The following is a 13,481-nucleotide window of genomic DNA, read 5'->3' as shown; positions in this document are numbered from 1 at the left end:
GGAGTCAGAGAAAAGGGTATCTTTGTACACTGCTGATGATAATGTAAATTTGTATTGCCTTTTTGGAAATCAATCTGGAAACATCTGTTAAAATCAAAAATATGCATGGAAATAAAAGCTCAATGTGCTAGTTCAGGTCCTCTGAAAAGCGGATGCCAAATCAAGATTAACATGCAAAAGATTTATTGGAGAAAGTGCCTGTGAAGAGTAATGGCAGAGGGAGCAGGAATAAGTGGAAACTCTATAGACTGTGATGCAGATCTGATACCTGTGCAAGGAGAAAGGGAAGGAAGGATTGGGTAAGAAGAGCCTGAGATTGCAGCACAACTCTGAGAACATTTCGGCTGTGCTGGTAAGGAGTCCCCAAGCAGACTGCTCATTAGAGGAGTCCTGCATTGGGAAAGAATGAGACACACTCAGTCGTTGACCAGGGATTACAAATCCTCGTTATGAATGGCCTTGTAATGAATGTCATAGTGATGAACCTAAAGAGCCAAGAGCTACAGGCTGTCAATCAACTATGCTCACTGCAGTAGGGTCTCTTAAAGAAGATCTAAGTGCCATGAGCACAGAAGCATGAGAGTATGGATACGAGGCTATGGTGTTGAGAATTGTTCACGATGGCAAAACAACTAGAAACAAACCAAATACCCAAATTAGGGGAAAGGTTGAATAAATTAAGTCCTATCCCCACCAAAGATTAATAGGTATTTCATCAAAAAGAGTGAAGTATGCCTTACTCTTAATCGAGAGGAGTTTCCACACATTAATGCTAAGAAAACTAGTGTATGACAGCATCTCATTTATTAAAAATCAAAGACCAATACTATATTTTCAGGGATCCTTTCTTTAATTCATTACTAGAGGTTTCTCTGAATGTGCAGAGCACCAGAAACCACTAGGAGGAAACACAGTGTGCTCTCTCCGGAGTGTGAAGCCAGCCCTTGGTGTTGCTTGGCTGCAACTGCCCTTTACCATTGACAATTGTTCTCTTCCTCAGGAAGAATGAGAGGGAAAGAAGGCAGTCTTTGTGGTTCCCATCAAAAAATAATAATAATAATTTTTTAAAAAATAAAAAACCAAAATACACAGTTATATGAGCTTAACAAAAAGTGCACAAGGCTACACACCAGGCTGTTGGCCTCTGTTATGACTTTTATCACAGCCTGTCCACATGACAGTCCCCCCACTAGACCAGGAGCCCCCTGGGGATTGCAACCTAACATGGCACCTGATACTTTGTGCTTAATAAGTACTATTGAATGATTAAATAAATGAATGAATGAACTCAAAGGGAAGTTATAATTAACCAAATGGAAGAGAGATAAGAAGCAGACATAGGAATCTTTTATACCTAAGAGATTGTAACTGGCAATTTGCTATGAATATAAAATCATGTATAAGTCTTTTATTATTAAATGACTTCCGTGTATCTTTATTCATTATTTTAATGCAAGTGTTTCATCCATCTGTTGTTAGTCTACTTTCAAAGCCTAAAAGGAAGTTATCCTTAAGGTACCATAAAATTGTCACATTACTAAGCATAAAAATAGAATACTTACAACTGTTTTTTGAAAACAGAATATTTCATCACTGGGCAGTACCAGCAATAGATATGCTGTTAGAATTCACTGTAAATACAGTGACTAGAGAGTATATAGTTGCAGAGTCAATAACCCTTCATTTCAAATATAGACTACCACCATTTAGCTGTTCTTCCACAAATATGTCCCTGCTGCAACCCAATTAATCACCAGCGTTTACAATCACCTGGCCCCACTAGGCTTCCTTCCCCCACCACAGAGCTCTCACCCACTGACTCAGCAACAGCAGTTAAGAACGTACGTAGGTCATAGAATGACCACAGTTATGTCCACTCCCACAGTAAATGTGACTGTTCACGTGTCCACCAGAGGTAAATGGAAAAAAATAGACAAAACAACCTTGCTATCAAAAGTCTACACAATGGCAGTCTCATTCAACTAAAAGAAGGAACAAAATGAAAGGTGAGGAAACAATGTTAGAACCAACCCTCCCACGAGGAACAGTTTTGATAGAAAACGAGTGAAAGCAAGTAAACAGACTTCAGAAGCCCTGAAAGGCAGTGAAACAGCCAAAGAGAAGACCAATTCAGGAAACTGTCGGGAAGATAATTAAAATGTCAAAAGACAGAATTGAAGAAAGGTATGTCAAAGGCAGTAAGGAAGCCCAAAGATCTGGGCGCTGTGTGTCTGTGTGTATGTGTATATGTGTGTGTGTGTGTGTATGTGTATGTGTGTGTGTGTGTGTGTGTGTGGTGTGATATTCTGAGATGGGCATGTAATATTCTGATATAAGTACTTCTGAGCACTTTTTACTTGCAAATGGGTACAAATTACATCCTTTTTAATGATGTTGGCCATATCAGTGGGTGGTGGTGAGAAAAGAAAAATGGAATCAGGGATGTATGGGTTCTGACCCTAGCTCTGTCATTATCCAGCCCCTGGGCAAGTCATTTAATTCAATAACCCTAAATCTATTCACGACACATGCCCAGTTTCTCCAGACCTCTATAAAAATATAAGGCCAGATCTCTGTTCCCCAAATCAGAGTCATCAGGGGAAATTGCCAGACCCAAGCCTAGAGACTCTACTTTGCTAGATCTGGGGTGAGCTCAGTAAGGTAATATGATTTTTTTTTTTTTTTTTTTTGGACAGAGTTTTGCTCTTTGTTACCCAGGCTGGAGTGTAGTGGTACTATCTCAGCTGACTGCAACCTCCACCGCCTCCCAGATTCAAGCGATTCTCCTGTCTCAGCCTCCCGAGTAGCCGGGATTATAGGCACCTGCCACTATGTCCAGCTAATTTTTGTATTTTTAACAGAGGGGGTTTCACCATGTTGGCTAGGCTGGTCTCAAACTCCTGACCTCCGGTGATCCACCCGCCTTGGCCTCCCAAAGTGCTGGGATTACAGGCGTGAGCCACCATACCTGGCCGGTAATATGAATTTGTTAAAAACTCCTTCAGAAACTCTGAAACTGAGCCAGGTTTATGAAGCACTGGTCTGTATGATCTTTATGGTCCCCACCAGCTCGAAAATCCCAGAGTGATTCCTGAGTCACCAAAAACAAACTGAGATGTGCATCCCATCCAATTGAGTGTTTAATTCACACAAGCCATGGAAGTAACAGAGCTATTTACTTCATTTTCAAATAGACCCACTTGCCAGACACAGCTAATTTTGTTTATTATCTGGTTGGGGGCTGAGAGGAAGGTGCATTTGGCACTGAATCATCTGCCTTTGTGTCAATGCACCTCCAAGTCAAGTGATTAAAAGAATTGAAGTGGGCTGAGCATAGACTGGTGGATAAGCCTATTACAAGATCTAGAAAGAATTTATATGTTCCCAAGAGACTAAGTGAAAGCCATAAGTATAGAGAGAGCAAATGTTTTCATTTAATATTAACTTCCCCTTTCAGAGACCCCACTGAGCGCTGTGCAATGGGCTGGCACGGGCAATGACACAGACGAGAGAGAATCTGATTATAATGTATATGAGGAAAAAGTACCTCATTTAGGACTCCTCTCATCCTTCACTCCTATTAGTTTCATTTACTAAGAGTATAATATTGTTGAGCTCACCCCTTTATTAGAGGCTTCTTAAAACCACAAGTATGAAATTTTAATTTTGCACAAAATATTTGTGTTCTGACTGCTTACCTAGATTCAAAAATTGATTTTATAGCTGGAAAACCTTATACTATTTGTGACCCCTTTAAAATATCTTGAAATCTCTAATTGATGAAAACTATTTAACATTATGTTTCCTGATGGTATCGTGCACTAGGCTATAGTAATTCATTTCATCACAGCTTCCCTAGGACCTCCTGTGATGTTTATGTGCTTGCTGCTATGGTGATTTGATTTTCATTTATAAAAGAATGTGTTACTACCTAGTCATCCCCATTTTCTAAGAAATCTTTTCTCTTAAATTAGAAACCAGATATGAATTTTAACCTTTTGGGTCTGTGATAAGTGTTTTAATTGCTTCACTTAAGAAAAGATACTATTATTTAATTGCTTTGATTTATCTAATTTTGTGAAAATCCCAGGGAAATAGGGTTGCTGTGAAAACTAAATTAATACTCACTGCCATGTATGAACTTCTTTCACACTCAGACGGCTCCTCGATGGCACTTCAGCTTCATGACACACAATTCTCATGCTAATGCAAAGGTTTGGAATGACAAACTATTAGAAGAGGAAGGGATCTGAGAGCTTATCCAGTATCCCTTCTTACTGGTTTGGAAATCTACCTATCTATCCATCTATCTATATCTATCTTGAAATGTGAGTACTCAGCTTCTGCATGAATTCCTGGGACAGGAGAGAGCCTGTACCAGAGTTGGAAACTGTAAGAATTACTTGGAAATCCCATCATGATATAGAGGCGTTTACTACTAAACTCACAACTGTGACCTCTGAACAACAGAATAAGACTAATTCACTTCTCCTGACAGCCCTCAAAGTGTTTGAACACAGCTGTGCCTACAAAAACATCTCAAAGTTGCACATCCCAAGAGGCTGCAGGAAGAAGGCAGATAGTAGGCAGGGATAACATGCGTCTCCCACTTGGATGGTCAGAACAGTGTGTGGAGATTTACACTGTGAACTTTTGTTCCAAGAACTACAGGAACATACCAGGAAAACCAAAAGAATTTACAGATGCTTTGAAAGAAATGGCATGCCATAGAAAACTCAGTGAGACAGAAGAAAAACTGTGAGTTCCCAAAGTGTGAGGGGGGAATAACCTGCCTCCAAACACACATCCCCACTGGGGAATCTGAAAACTCAGATCATGGGGGAAGGATTTAACCCTACCTAGAGCTGGAATGGATTTAGGGAGCTGCGCAAAATGTAAAAGGAGAAGCAGCAGTGAGAAGACCCTTTTAGTCACTCCCAGTCTCCAGCGTGAGCCCAGGGAAGTCATACCTGACTGTATCTCACCGGGTCCCTTGGGGAAGGCAGTCAGCAGAATTAGGGAAGGCTGACTGATGAATAAAGTTCATCAGTGAATAAAGCTGATGATAATCAGCTTTAAATAAATAAAGGGTGAATAAAGCTGCCAGCTGAATTTTGTGATACTCTCTACTGGGCATGAACTTCCTTGAGCAGAATCTGGGGGACAAACAAGAACAGCTGCAGATACAGGCACAAGAGCTGCTGCCATTGTGAACAGATGGGCAGGGGCTGTGGCCTGAAAGCCATGCTTACTTTCTCAGGGAGGAAGCTCCTGGCCTGGTGCACGTGTGAGTTCTGCACACAGGTTTCACCGTTAGCAGGGCACTGCAGGAGCAAGACAGCCTTGCCAACTGTGTGGGAGGAAGGTGAGGCCTTTTGCTACTGGCTACCTCGCACTTCCCTGGCAAATAACACTGCTAAATAGAGGCAGCCATGCTCCCTTCTAAAACATAACCCCATTGCCCTCAGAACCACACCTTCATCCTCCACAGTGGCCACGGCAAGCTCTGCCCAAGAAGAGTTTGACCTCAGACCCACCTAACCCTGCCCCCACCTGATGGTATTTCTCTAGCTCAAATCCCTCTACTTACACTGCAGCTGGTGTTCCCTTAAAAGTGCCACCTCCTGGCTGGAGGCCAACAAACTCAGGCCATTACAGCAACTCATGTCAGAATAACCCTGATCCCAAGAAGAAGAAAACAATACCTAATTCCACTGCCTGTAACATCCTGGCTAACCAGAGGTCCTGAATGTATCCACACAGCAACTTCACTGCTAGCACAACCAGCACTCAAGAAAGCCAGCACACTAAATCTATCTACAGCCAAGGATTCTCACAGAGTCTACATCACTCCCCTGCCACCTCTACCACAGCAGGTGCTGGTATCCATGGCTGGGAGACCTGAAGACTGATCACATCACAGGACGCTTTGCAGATGTTCCCCAGCACTAACCCAGAGGCTGGTAGCTCCCCTGGGTGGCTAGAGCCAGAAAAGCAATAACAATCACTGCAACCCAGCTCCCAGGAAACCTCATCCCTATGGGAAAGTAGAGAACACGACATCAAGGTATCACCCCATGGGACAAAAGAATTTGAACAATAGACCTTAAGTTCCAGATCTTTCTGCTGGTGGGTAGTTTCTCACAACAGAGACACAATTGCAGGGCTGGGCACACTAGGGAAAGTCTGCACCTCTAGCCCAACAAGAATACAGCCTCTGATCATGAAAGACCTTGGAGAAGGGGTCTTGGTTCCCCCTTGGCACTCCAATGCAGACAAAGCTGGGGCTTCCCTCACAGGAGTGCAATATGGAGGCACTGTAGACAGCCTTTCTGGAACAATCCAGGGTAAGTGCAGCCCCCAGGAGGAGTACCCACATGATTCAGGCCTGCATAAGAAGCAGAGTCACAATTCCTCCCTACTTGGAACATCAACATTCCCTGGAGATAAAAACAGATGCCTATCTGAACAGCTGAAACATTAGGACAGAAGTGAGGCTGTGAGGTGAATAGCTTTCTTGCTGACCTGGCAGGAGAGTGCAGGCAGCTCCCACTCTTCACCCTGATAAAACCTTAACACATCTAATTGAGAGCTCCCTCAGTCACCCTCATCGAAGCTGGAACCTCAGCCCACTCTTGGGTATTACATCTTACTCACTTGTCTTAGCCAAAACCAGTGCATACCCAGGGATACCTCCCCTATTAGCCTTAAGCCTGAATCATCAAGTCAGTAAATGAAACAATGGATAAAAATTAAATAAATAAACTATACACCATGAAAGAATAAGGTAAGCTTCAAGAGATCCCTGCCATTTCAACTCCATCAGAGACAGGCAACTCACCGACACACCAAGAATATACCAGCATCAGAGAAAAACAGCACACAAACACTCTCTATAACTAATGAACTTATACCACATCTTCTCCCCTACAAGCACCAAGAACCAAATTAGGCTAAAATAAACACTATGGTCTGATCCTTAAGAGGGAGAAGAAGGCCGAGCACAGTAGCTCACGCCTGTAATCCCAGCACTTTGTGAGGCTGAGGTGGGCAGATCACCTGAGGTCGGGAGTTCGTGACCAGCCTGACTAACATGGAGAAACCCTGTATTTACTAAAAATACAAAACTAGCCAGGCGTGGTGGTGCATGCCTGTAATCCCAGCTACTCAGGACACTGAGGCAGGAGAATCGCTTCAACCCGGAAGGTGGAGGTTGCAGTAAGCCGAGATCGTGCCATTGCACTCCAGCCCAGGCAACAAGAGCAAAACTCAGTCTCAAAAAAAAAAAGAGAGAGAGAGAGAAGAACAAGAGAAATTTAAATTTTAAAAAATGCAGTCAAATCAAATATAAATTCAAGAACAATTTGAAGAAATAGTCTACCAAAATGAGAGGGAAACAGAAAAGTAACTCTGATAACATGAAAAAACAGGGTTCTATAACACCTCCAAAATACTACACTAGCTCCCTGACAATGGATCCAAACCAAGAAGAGAGCTCTGAATTGCCAGATAAAGGATTCAGAAGGTAGAAGCTACTCGAGAAGATACCAGAGAAAGGTGAAAAACAACATACAGAAATTTAAAAAAAACTATTTCAGATATGAATGAAAAATTTTCCAGATAAATAGATATCATAAAGAAAAAACAAGCACAGTTTCTGGAAATGAAAGACACACTTGGGGAAATACAAAATGTAGTGGAGAGTTTCAACAATAGACTGCAACAAGTAGAAGAAAGGATTTCAGAGCTCAAAGACAAGGCTTTCAAATTATCCCAATCAGGCAAAGACAAAGAAAACAGAATTTTTTTAAAAAATGAACAAAGCCTCCAAGAAATTTGGGATTATTAAATGACCAGACCTAAGAATAATTGGTGCTACTTAGGCAGAAGAAAAATCTAAAAGTTTGGAAAAGTTATTTGAAGGAATAATTGAGGAAAAGCTATCTGGCCTTGCTAAGAGATCTAGACATCCAAATACAAGAAGCTCAAAAAACACCCAGGAAATTCATCACAAAAACATCTTCACCTAGGCACACAGTCATCAAGTTATCTAAAGTCAAGATGAAGGAGAAAAATCTTGAGGTCTCTGGGATAAAAGCATCAGGTGACCTATAAAGGAAAACTTATGAGATTTAACAGCTGATTTCTCAGCCAAAACCTTACAAGGCAGAAGGGATTGGGGTCCTATCTTTAGCCCCCTTATACAAAATAACTGTTAGCCAAGAATTTTGTATCTAGCAAAACTAAGCTTCATAAATGAAGGAGAAATAAAGTCTTTTTCAGACAAACAAATGCTGAGACAATTTGCCACTACCAAACCAGAACTATACAAAATGTTCAATAGAATTCTAAATTCTGAAGCAAAACCTCAAAATACATCAAAAATAGAGCATCCTTAAAGCATAAATCTCACAGGGCCTATATAACAATAACACAATGAAAAAAGTATTTGGGCTACAGCTAACATTATGAATAGAACAGTACCTCACCTCTCATTACTAACATTGACTGTAAATGACCTAAATGGTCCAGTGAAAGATACAGATTGGAAGAATGGATAAAAATTAACCAACCAAGTAACTGATGTCTTCAAGAGATTTACCTAACACGTAAGGACTCACATAAACTTAAGGCAAAGGAGTGGAAAAAGATATTCCACACAAATGGAAACTGAAAGTGAGTAAGGGTAGCTATTCTTATATCAGAGAAGACAGACTTTAAAGCAACAAGAGTTTAAAAATACAAAGAAGAACATTATATAATGATAAAGGAATTAGTCTAATAAGGAAATATCACAATCCTAAATACATATGCACCTAACACTGGAGCTCCCAAATTCATAAAACGATGACTACTAGACCTAAGAAATGCAATAGACAGCAACACAATAATAGTGGGGGACTTCAGTACTCCACTGACCACCTTAGAGAGGTCATCAAGACAGGAAGATGACAAACAATGGACTTAAACTGTACCCTGTAACAAATGGACTTAACAGATATTTATAGAACATTCTACCCAACATCTGCAGAATATACACTTTTTTCATCAGTACATGGAACATTCTCCAAGATAGACCATATGATAGCCACAAAACAAGTCTCAATAAATTCAAGAAACTAAAAATCATATCAAGTATCATCTCAGCCCACAGAGGAATAAAACTGGAAATCTACTCCAAAAGAAACCCTCAAAACTATACAAATACATGAAAATTAAATAACCTGCTCTTGAATGATCTTTGGGTTAACAATGAAATCAAGACAGAAATTTAAAAATTCTTTGAACTGAATTATAATAGCGACACAACCAATCAAAACCTCTGGGATACAGCAAAAGCGGTGTTAAGAGGAAAGTTCATAGCATTAAATGCCTACATCAAAATCTGAAAGAGCACAAATAGACAACCTGAGCTCACACCTCAAGAAACCAGAGAAACAAGAACAAACCCAACCCAAACCCAGCAGAAGAAAAGAAATAACAAAGATCAGAGCAGAACTAAATGAAATTGAAATAAAAATAATATAAAAGATAAATGAAACAAAAAGCTGGTTCTTTGAAAAGATAAACAAAATTAATAGACCATTAGCAAGATTAACCAAGAAAAGAAGGGAGAAGATATAAATAAGCTCAATAAGAAACAAAACGGGAGCTTTTACAACTGATACCGCAGAAATACAAATGATCATTCAAGGCTACGATAAATACTTTTACATGCACAACTAGAACATCTAGACGAGATGGAAAAAATCCTGGAAATAAACAACTCTCCTACATTAAATCAGGAAGAAATAGAAACTCTGAACAGACCAATAACAACTAGCAAGATTGAAGCAGTATTTTTTAAAATGCCAACAAAAAAAGGTCCAGGATCTAATGGATTCACAACTGAATTCTACCAGACCTTTAAAGAAGATTTTTACCAATCCTACTGAAAATATTCCAAAAGATAGAGAAAGAGGGAATCCTCCCTAACTCACTCTATGAAGCCAGTATCACCCTAATACCAAAACCAGGAAAAGATCTAACAAAAAAAAAAAGAAGAAAGAAATATCCCTGATGAACACAGATGCAAACATCCTCAACGATATACTAGCTAACTGAATCTAACAGCATATCAAAAAGATAATACATCAGGATCTAGTGGGTTTCATCCCAGGGGTGCAGGGATGGTTTAACATATGCAAGTCAATACCTGTGATACATCACATAAACTGAATTAAAAATAAAATTCATATGATCATCTCAATAGATGCAAAAAAAAAGCAATTGACAAAATCAAATGCTTTTTGATTTGGGGGATTTGGGGGGAAAGCTGGGAGTGGGGTAAGGGATAAAAGACTGCGCATTGGACATAGTGTACACTGCTTGGGTGACAAGTGCACCAAAGTCTCAGAAATCACCACTAAAGAACTTTTCCATGTAACCAAAAACTGCCTGTTTCCCAAAAACTATTGAAATATATGTATATATCTTAAGTTGCACATCCCTACTTCCTACTCGGTCCCTCCCTCCCATGACATGGTTTTTCTGGGGCCCTTGCCCATTTCTTCTTTTAAATCTGTTGTAGTTCCAGGATATAGGAATGTTTTGCCCTAGAAGGAAAAAGATTGTCTTTGTATAGAAGTGTTCGTTCCTCTTATAGAATTTAAAATTATATATTTATTATAGAAAAAACAAAGATGTGGTTTACACAGTGTAATTACTCACCAGGCACCATCTTCTCTTTGTATGAGCTTTTTATTCAGTGGATTACTGCTCTCAAACAAAAACAATGTCATATTCGTCTTTCAATCCTCTGCAACTAACAAACTGCCAGTACATAACCATCCAATATATTTGCCTTAATAAAATTTAAGACACTTCAAGTGAACTTCTAGAAATCCTGCCACTCTTGATTAATTGCATAATAAACACACCTTTAGTTCAAGATCTGCAAATGAATTAAAGTCCAGCTATTTGACTAGAACAAAACGGTTTTGTGGATGCAATGTGGAACTTCTGTTCCCTAGTAATTTCTCTTTGGCATAATATACATCACTTTGCAGGATAATATCATTTTCAATATTTTTCTCATCGTTTGCAAAATCAAAGGACCTAATCCAGGAATTGTATTTTCATTCCAACTCACAAAACATTACAATAGAAGTATGTTTTCCTTTCAAAACCTATTTTTTTAAAAACTCTGTTGTTCATTAAAATATTAGCTATTAATAATAATAAATATTTCAACTGGACATCTTGTACCCTGGACACTTTTCAAAGAACTTCCAAAATATACGACATTATCATCAGCCATCCTTGTGAGATAGGTATCATTCTTTTGTTTGTTTGTTTGTTTGATTTTGAGATGGAATTTCACTCTGTCACCCAGGCTTGAGTGAAGTGGCACGATCTCAGCTCACTGCAACGTCTGTCCCCCACCCCCAACCCCCACCTCCCCACGCCGGGTTCAAGAGATTCTCCCACCTCAGCCTCTTGAGTAGCTGGGATTACAGGCGTGTGCTACCATGCCCGGCTAATTTTCATATGTTTAGTAGCGATAGGGTTTCACCATGTTGGCCAAGCCCTTCTCAAACTCCTGACCTCAGGTGATCCACCTGCCTCAGCCTCCCCAAGTGCTAGGATTACAGGCATGAGCCACCACGTCCAGCCTAGGTATTGTTCTTTAGTCTTTCATTCTTTTTTAGAGAGAAATCATAAAATTGCCTCTTTCTAAAACACATACATTTTTTAAAAAAATAAAACTTCCCCTACTTAAGGAATATCCCTGTAACCCACAGTTGTCACATTCCAAACTCTCTTGTCCTTTCTTGGCCTAAGGGCAACCCTAAAGAGAGCTGTATCTCTGAGACCAAGACTATTCTGTACCCAAAGATTTGGGAGCAGCTTAGCCAGTACCACAGGAACCCAAATAGTAATCCTTCATTTGTGCAACAAGTTTATGCAGGTCCCAGACACCACACTCCATCTTATCCAAATTTAACAATGAAATTATGGTAAACTTTGAGTTTCCATAAACCATGGCTCTTTTCAAGATACGCCAAGCAAATTCTCAAAGTGATAAGCTATGTGACAAAGCTGCCAAGTATGGCAGCCTGCAGTGACCCCTTCTGCTGCTTAATCCCAGCCTTTGATATGTCTAACTACAACGAAGACCCCAAAATAAAGGTGCTTGACCCTTCCTCCGGAAAGTGATGTAGTGGTGTTGGTATAAATAGAAAAAAGATTGCAACCAGGAGTAACTTTACTTCCTACATGACATAATTTCATTCGAGAAATATATATCGCATCCCCTCCATGTAACAGGCATGAATAATTTTTAAATATTTAATTTTAAGTTAATTAAACTCCTTTGCATCTTGACTTACAGAATAACATATTTCTGAGAACCAAAGGAGAGTAAAGTTTGCTCATCTCGGGTAAGCATCCAGCCTGTATTACAGATTGAAGTATCAGCTTTCAAATTTTTTATTGTTTCTACTCCTTCTTCTTCTTCTTGTTTCTACTTCTTCTTCCTCATCTTAGATAATCATCTTAACTAAATCCTTGGGCCAAAACTCTCCCATGCAACTTCCATCAGTTGCAGTGTCTGTTATTTTCATCTGCCCAGTGTATTATAACCTGACACTGTTAATTTATTTCATTAAAGCTCCCACATTTCTCTTTAAATGTAACCAGTTTTGAAACTCGTTTGAAAATACTTTGAAATGAAATTGTATAGGTACTTATTGACAGTGATAAGGTGATAATAGCCACAATAAATCCCAGGTTCATATCTAAATGCCGATGAAAATATTATCAGGGGCATGTGTTAAATTAAACCATGTTTCATCAGGCGGACTTCTGCCAATTACATGTTGTAGTTTTGTTGACAAGAAGAAATTGCAAATAGCTCTTAAAGAAAATTATTTGCAGAGGTTGAATTGTTAAATGCAGAATTGTAAATAGCACCTGTTATGTTTTGGATGTTAAAAGGAAAAAAGTGTCATATATAAATCAAAAAATATATACAATAGTTTTTTCCCAGAATTTGTTTCTATATTTATTTACCAAAAAGTAGTAATTTTAAAATGGTATTTGCCTGAACTCATTACATAGTTACCTTTAGAAAAAAATCAAGTAATCAAATTTAGAAGGCAGAGGAAAAGAAATAAAGCACAGCATAAAAAGAATCCAATTAATTCATAACAGGAAGTGAAAGTTGACAATCATTACTCTTGCCAAATTGTTTCCCATACAGGATCTCAAATCAACTGTAAGTTGACATTAAAGTCAACAAGATTTTATCCTGAAACTTGTACTTCTTATATTTGTGCCAGTTCTAATGAGCATCAGAAATTTTCTCCATTACAAGAATTATTGCATGGTATGGCACAGCCAATCTGTAATTATATAACATGTTCATATATTTATGTTTACATGTTCAATAAAAAAATGTATATTTACTCTGTACTTCCTAAGAGGTTGGCACTGGGCTG

At 39.2% G+C, this 13,481-nt stretch overlaps 1 non-coding gene across 1 annotated transcript; it reads left to right on the top strand.

Annotated features, from left to right (window-relative positions):
* Window positions 1-822: 822 nt before the first annotated feature.
* On the top strand, window positions 823-1,035 carry LOC119620195 (small nucleolar RNA U3). The gene has a single exon (XR_005236671.1). It is a non-coding gene; the product is annotated as a small nucleolar RNA U3 (small nucleolar RNA).
* The last annotated feature ends 12,446 nt before the right edge of the window (window positions 1,036-13,481 follow it).

The sequence above is a fragment of the Chlorocebus sabaeus genome, chromosome 17 (assembly GCF_047675955.1).
Source record: "Chlorocebus sabaeus isolate Y175 chromosome 17, mChlSab1.0.hap1, whole genome shotgun sequence".
Lineage (NCBI taxonomy): Eukaryota > Metazoa > Chordata > Mammalia > Primates > Cercopithecidae > Chlorocebus > Chlorocebus sabaeus.
This window is presented reverse-complemented; position numbering and strand designations above follow the sequence as displayed.